General features: G+C 40.6%; 1 protein-coding gene across 1 annotated transcript in view; it reads right to left on the reverse strand.

Moving 5' to 3' along the window:
- The window catches only part of trpc7b (transient receptor potential cation channel, subfamily C, member 7b), an 80,221-nt gene extending 75,499 nt beyond the window's left edge, over positions 1 to 4,722 (reverse strand). The window contains exon 1 of the mRNA XM_026919526.3: positions 4,101 to 4,722. The gene's annotated coding sequence lies outside the window, so the exon portion shown is untranslated. The remainder of the gene's footprint in view (positions 1 to 4,100) is intronic.
- Between the last annotated feature and the right edge of the window lie 1,278 nt (positions 4,723 to 6,000).

Consider the following 6,000-nt stretch of genomic DNA (forward strand, 5'->3'; position numbering starts at 1 on the left):
GTGTTTAAAATGTAAATGTAATCAAATTCACCGGTGTGTTCCTGAATAATAGGCAAGACAAATATGTATGTGTTAAATCCAGGTAAAATACTGTTTACAGGCTCTAAGTGTGAATAATGAAGATGTGCTGTTAATATTCTGGGTTTTGAGTGTGAAAGAGGCTACAGATTCCCAATGGAAGCTCAACCACTTTTTCTGTAGAACCTTTTTGTTTCCATCCCACTCAAAAATGACTCTTCAAATTATTAAATTACATAGTATTATCAGATTAAGTGAAATACAAAAAAAACGCACTTTTCTTATACCTTTCACTGTAAATCTTTATAGGTGCAAAGGTGTGTGCATTGGATTCTCAGTATAAGAAATATATGAAAAGAACTGATGCATTTATATATCAGTGGCTATGAGATTTTCGCTTCTTTTTTTTGTTTTTAACTTTCCAATGCAATGCCCAGATATTTTCGTCGACTCAACTCAAAATTTGTCTGCTATTGTGCAGATGCAAAATTGTGTATTCAGATGGGTAAACATTCACCTGCAGAAGAAATATATGTCTGAACTTAATATTTTATGGTGAATCCATTTTTAATATCATATCTCATTCACCAACCATCTAGATATAATTTTTGGGGGCGGGGTGGAGTAGGGGAATGGGGGGTGGGGGTGAAGTGTCCCTTGAGTCTTAGTGCATCGCAGAATCATGTATCCTCCCATTAGCTGTGGCACAATGTCAAGTTCAGAGTGTCCACTCACATTAAGATAGGAAAAGTATCTCAAAATGCTTTTTGCACATACCAAACATGACTGCTGGTACACGAGTGCATGCGGCTTGAACCAATCCTGCTGAAAAGAGACATTTATCATTGTCCACTTGATTCCAGTATGAGAAGTTAAGATTTCTATGTGCTTTATGGAGCACAACAAAAATAGCCTTACAGCATAAATTAGACTTTTTTAGCCATCAAAAAAATCTCCCTACCTCATTAACTGTAGTGGTACAATGAACATGCTACACACTGTAATTTTCTATACAAATGCTCTTCAGGGCTTCTTTATCGTTCAGAATTTATGAGAAGAATTTAAACAGAGGCTCAAACCACCTCCGCCTTAAATCCCACTGATGCCCCTGATCTATTTTACATGCAAAGGCTATGATTAAGGATTGTACAATGTGACAAGTGATCAGATATATGCAGATTTTCCCCAGTGTTAATTTCAACACATATGAACTCAGCTGGATATGTGTACATTCTCATGTTTCAGCTTTGCAGTGCGATCAATGAGATATCAGCCAATAAAAACAGTAAAGTAGTTACTAAATGAACTTTATACACTCTCAAACATAGCATTAATCATATGGAGAAGTGCTTGTGGTGTTTTAATTTGAGGCTATTCACCACAAGGCCAGCTGGATCATTAGGCATGAAGAATAATTCATTACTGCAAGCAGACTGAGAGACTGAGAGAAAGTCGGGACACAGATCACAATTAAGAGTCTCTGTCTTATCAGTGGAGATGAGGATCCTTATGACTCGCCCTGTCTATGTGATGACCTGAACTGACCTGATGTGCCATAGTCATTAAAACCATGTGTGAGAGAAAGTAGCGAGAAACTTAACAGAAGAGCAAGTCCAAAAGTGCTCACTTATCACACATATGGCTGAAAGACACATGAGGCTTTAATCAAGGTTGTGTAAGTAAGGAATTAAACATTTACTGTACACATGTGCTGTTATAGAAAAATAATCAATGATGGGATGGTGGGATGAGTTATTCTTATCATCAGAAAGAGGTTTTCCTAAGTCAGCATGTCCCAAAGTGTTTTATTTCTCTTATACTACAGTGAATTGTCAATGGTTATTCTTAATTACACAGTTTTAATTTATTAATGAATGACAGTTCATACATTTTAACCATTTATAGTTAAATTTAATGTTGTGAAACGTCTGCAAGACAAGTCAGTTCCTCTTATCCCATTATATGTTACAAGTAGAAGTGAGAGGGAAGTGAGAGAAGGAGGTGGATAATATGCTGGATAGCAGGAGACTACTGTACTTGTTCTCAAGTTCTCTATGTGCTCTAACAAGCCACTAAGTGTCATTGCTAAGAGTCAACTGAATTGGCAATGACTTGAAACTTCTTCCCTGTACATCATACAGATTGTAAAGTGGCAAACATTGCAGCTGCAACACCTAATCAACAAAATCCCTAAAATTTGATAAAAATAGTTGACAACAAATTTCATTACTGAGTAGTTGGCCTGTTTCACACACTACGTCACTTCACCACAAGTAGCAAAGCTATCTGAACCAATTATCTTAGTGCTAGTGTCGTTACACTATTTTGATAAATGCTATATTGTTTGTATTGTGTTACGTGCTGTGCGTCATCAAGTCGCAATCCTGCATTTGGTTCACACTGAAGGTGCTCGGAGTTGAACCCAAGAAGAGTTTCCATGATTCCATGATTCCAGGAACTGAAAACTAAGAGTCGAAGATTTAGACTCTATTCCACACACCGAAAATGATTTGCTTTGTGCAAACACAGCATGCATGATGAATTTCGCATCTGGCTGTACACAGTTAGCAAGGCAGCCAATGGACATTGGCCTTTATTTTGAATTTGACTCGTCAGAATAAGACAAATCTGGGTCTGAAATGCAGGCGAATCCCTGCATTTCGATCTGACAGGGATTGAGACCACTGGTCCACTGATCACACTGACATACAGTTGCAAAACAGTGTGTTACCTGTAAACATAATGAATCCAAAAAGTAATGGGTTATCAAAATAACTGTGCCCTGGTGGACATACATACAAACATACACAATGGCTTGGAGCTATGACAATATATCATTAATATCACATTGATGCCATCAAATATACTGTGCCACAATATTGCTATTCTAGGAGTATCATCAGTATGTTTATAACACTAACCAATTCTATTGCTATTCACAGCATTAAGGATGGTCAACTGTGCGTTTTGTTCCAGTTGTTTCATTTTTTCTAGATGTTAAATGATTTTTGTAAATGTTTTTTAAAAAAAGAATTGTCATAACATTTAAATGTGGCACTACAGTATTACTGGCACTTCACCAGCAAACCTAATTAGTGGGATACGTACTGTATCTTGTAGGCTTTGGAAAATGTCTTTTAAATTTGTGACATTATTGTTTAGTTTTTTTTTCCACATTGCCCACCCTGAAGTATAATCTATAAAGAACTAAGCAAAGGAATGAAGGAATGAACAAATGAATGTCAGCAAAACCAACCTTAGGTGAGTTTACCAAAAGCATTGCAGCTAAAAGACTATTCAAAATGGCAGAGGGTGCATCACATTAAACTCTCTGCCATTTAAGGTGATCTTGTCTTTACAATGCTTTTGGGAAACTGGGATCTGATCTAAAAAAAAAACATGAACAAGTTAGAATAAATCTGTACATGTGAATGCAGTGTGGTCCAGCATCATACAAATAAAGTCAGGAGAAAACGTACACATTATGGATGGAGTGATCCCATGTTTCCATTAAGGTGCAGATTTCTCACTCTCTACATGCTTCAGAAAGGACATGTGTGCTGCTGTAAGACAATCTGCATCCTGTGTTCACATGTAAGTGTTGTGTAAATAGGCTACCACAAATAGTCATGATAGGAAATATTTCAGTAATTAAAAAAAAACAACTGATCTGACACAAACACAGCGTTTTAGGCCTGTGCGGCCTCAGTGTAAGTAGGGATTGATGCATCCCTGGTATGAACACAAACTCACCTTCACTATAACCTTAGACTTCAAATCTGAACTTTGCATTCGAATTAAGTGTTCACACTTTGCAAGTGGGAGAGCATGTAAGAGAGCAAACAGAAGCAGTATTTAAAAAAACGGTAGAAAGCATACCTGTTGAAAATAGTTATTATTATTATTACTATTACTATTATTATTATTATTATTATTATTTCCGGTTGGTTTATGTGCACCCGTAAATCCTTCTCTATCTCTGCCTTTGTTGCGGTAGCCTCTCTCATCGTGCTCTTAGACGGCATTTTTGCGGCGGATTACATTTTCCAACCCCAGCATCAGACTTTAAAGCCAGAACTTACGTGTGAGGCTGAGCGCAGGGCTTGCAGGGCTTGCAGGGCTGCTCTACTCCGGATCGGGCGCGCAGCTCCGCATAGTCCTCCAGTGTGTCCGCTCCGTGCTGAAGCGCGCGCGCCGGAGGAGGAGGAGGAGAAGGAGGAGGAGAGGAGGCGCACCGGAGCTCTGCTGCAGCTGCAGCCCGGGACTCCGCGCCTCGGAGCGGCCCACAGAGGCGGAGCTCCTGGCTTGGACCGGCGGAGAGAGGCGGGGGGTACGGAGCTGCTGTCTCTCTCTCCTGCTCCTACGGCTGTCTCCCGTCCTCCGTCACGCATCAGAGAGGAACCGGGATTCACATCCGAGGCTGAGATCAGCAGAGTCGGAGAGCAGAGAGCAGCCCAGCGCGCAGCCCAGCGCGCAACAAGTCCAGGAGGAAAAGTTTCAGCGTTTGCGCCCAAACCGACTCACGAGACAATCTCAAAACCACACACACTCACACTCACACTCACAGATATGAAACACGCGCACAAATGCGTGTACATGTACAGACATTTTCAACACCCCTACACACACACACATACACATACACACGCAGGGTCAGAGTGACACAAGCCACGCTGACTTGAAGCACGTGCTCATGCGGGGTTTGAAAGAAAAGACACATTACCCAAGGGGCGTGATGCATTCAATTCATTCCTGGCTTGTCCCTTATGGAGAGCTCACATACATGTTACAGGTGATGATATGCTTTTCACGTGTGATTATGTGAATAATATGTAATTATACATATTATGTGAAAACATATGAAGGGTATTTCACCATGGTATGCCCTGAAATTGCGCGTGAAACTGCACATTCAGGTAAAACATCAAGTAAATATATGTGATCACATAAATTCATTCATCTTCAGTAACCACTTTATTGTGATTAGAGTGAATGCAGAGCTTATTCTGAGAACACTGGGCGTAAGGTGGGAATACACCCTGGGTGAGATGCCAGTTTATTGCAAGGCAAAGTGCACACACACACACACACACACACACACACACACGCACCTAGGGGCAATTAAGCATAGCCAATCCACCAACCTGTATGTTTTTCAGGAGGTGAGAGGAAAATCAAGAACCCAGAGGAAACACACGCACACACAGACGGACATAAAGTGAACACACGAAGCTCCACACAGACAGTAACCCGAGCTCAGGAGAGAACCAAGGACCATGGAGCTGTGAGGTTGTGATGCTACCCACGGTGCCACCACGCTGCCCGTTTCATCAAGTCATTCGCTGAAATTGCATATGTGAATTCAGACAAACACATGTGACATCATGCGAATAATGTGTGATCACGTGAAAAATAAAACCACATGCCCTACATATGAAAAACGAACAATGTAGGCTATTTTAGCACCTATTTGTGTTAATACATCTCTTTTGAGATCTCTCTTTTGGTTGTCCCTCTAAGGAAACCCTTAAAGGAAGAAGGACTTGACAGCTGCAGGATTAGATTAGTCCAGTGGTTGTTGACCTCCTGACAGCTGTGACGTCAATATAAGACATGAATAGAATTAAGCAGACTAAAGGGAGAGAATAATGGTTTATGGTTTATCTGTAGGTCTGTATCTGTTGATCCATGTGTATCTGCACCAGGAAACCAGGAATTAAGATTCATCTTGAGTCAAGGTGTACCATCTCTCTCTTTCTCTCTCTCTCTCTCTCTCTCTGTGTGTGTGTGTGTTGCTAGTCTTAGTGGAAGGTGATGCAAGGGTCAAGTAGCATGTCTGATAGCTATGATGAATTTCGGAAGCTCAGCTGTAAGGAGAGGGTATAGCAAGTGAGAAAGGAAGGCAGAGAGGTTGTGTGAATCAGGGAGAGAAAGAGAAAACACTTTTACCTGCTACAGAGGCACAAGCCAGACAGGAACACT

Source organism: Pangasianodon hypophthalmus, chromosome 9 (assembly GCF_027358585.1).
Source record: "Pangasianodon hypophthalmus isolate fPanHyp1 chromosome 9, fPanHyp1.pri, whole genome shotgun sequence".
In the NCBI taxonomy this organism is placed as follows: domain Eukaryota; kingdom Metazoa; phylum Chordata; class Actinopteri; order Siluriformes; family Pangasiidae; genus Pangasianodon; species Pangasianodon hypophthalmus.